This window comes from Heterocephalus glaber, unplaced genomic scaffold (genome assembly GCF_053883595.1).
Source record: "Heterocephalus glaber isolate CG9 unplaced genomic scaffold, H.glaber_assembly_v1.0 deba00001593, whole genome shotgun sequence".
NCBI lineage: Eukaryota > Metazoa > Chordata > Mammalia > Rodentia > Bathyergidae > Heterocephalus > Heterocephalus glaber.
In genome coordinates, this window is record NW_028258368.1 from 1,455,009 (window position 1) to 1,456,462 (window position 1,454).

The 1,454-nt window shown below is 43.5% G+C and overlaps 1 pseudogene; it reads left to right on the forward strand.

Annotated features, from left to right (window-relative positions):
• Positions 1-309: 309 nt before the first annotated feature.
• Positions 310-872, forward strand: LOC106010418 (ubiquitin-conjugating enzyme E2 D3 pseudogene; annotated as a pseudogene).
• Positions 873-1,454: the final 582 nt, after the last annotated feature.

Here is a 1,454-nt window from a genome sequence, read left to right on the forward strand (position 1 = left end):
AGAGGAAAAAGACCCAACCGATAAAGAGAAATATAGGCCAGTCTCATTAATGAACATAGATGCAAAAATCCTTCATAAGATACTGGCAAACAGAATGCAGAAGATCATCAAGAACATCATACACCCCGGGGGAGGGACGTGGGGCGCCTCCGGGCAGCTGCCGCTTCCAGGCCCTTCCTCCCAGGGTCTCCTTCCGGTCTCGATGCTTCTCTAAATCCTGGCTTCCGCCGCCACTCTCCCTCAGCCCGTGACCCGCCCCCGCCAGCCGGGTGCGACCTCCAGATTGGCATAGCCAAAGGGCCCTGTCTGAGCCTCTGGGAGCCAAGGACCATCCAGACTCGGCGGGACCAAGCACACGCGGACACCGAGGACCGGGACAGCACGGACCATGGCGCTGAAGCGGATTAATAAGGAACTTAGTGATTTGGCCCATGACCCTCCAGCACAATGTTCTGCAGGACCAGTTGGGGATGACATGTTCCATTGGCAAGCCACAATTATGGGACCTAATGACAGCCCATATCAAGGTGGTGTATTCTTTTTCCTACAGACTACTCCTTCAAACCACCTAAGGTTGCATTTACAACAAGAATTTATCATCCAAATATTAACAGTAATGGCAGCATTTGTCTCAATATCCTAAGATCACAGTGATCTCCTGCTTTAACTATTTCTAAAGTTCTTTTATCCATTTGTTCACTGCTATGTGATCCAAATCCAGATGACCCCCTAGTGCCAGAGACTGCACGGATCTATAAAACAGACAGAGACAAGTATACAACAGAATATCTCGAGAATGGACTCAGAAGTATGCCATATGATGCTACCTTAAAATCAGAATAACCTGCATTATAGCTGGACTAAATTTTAAATTACTGTTAAAACAAAAAAAAAGATCATACACCCTGACCAAGTGTGATTCATCCCAGGGATGCAGGGATGGTTCAACATACGCAAATCAATCAATGTAATACATTACATCAATAGACTAAAGGAAAAAAATCATATGATTATCTCCACAGATGGAGAAAAAGCATTTGACAAAATCCAACAGGCATTTATGATAAAAACCATACAAAAAATTGGAATAGGCCAGGGATTTAACTCAGTGGTTTTGTGGCCTGCTTTGCAAGCTCAAGGTCCCAAGTTCAATCCCTGGCACCCCCCCCCAAAAAAAACAGGAATAGATAGACTCTACCTCAATCTGATAAAAGCCATCTATGAAAAACCAACAGCCAATATCATACTACATGGTCAAAATCTGAAATCCTTCACACTAAAATCAGGAACAAGACAAGGATATCCACTATCATCACTCTTGTTCAATATAGTTTTGGAAACATTAGCCACAGCAATTAGACATGAGAAAGAAATAAAAGGAATAAAGATAGGAAATGAAGAAGTCAAATTGCCATTATTTGCACATGACATGATACTCTACATAGAAGACCCCA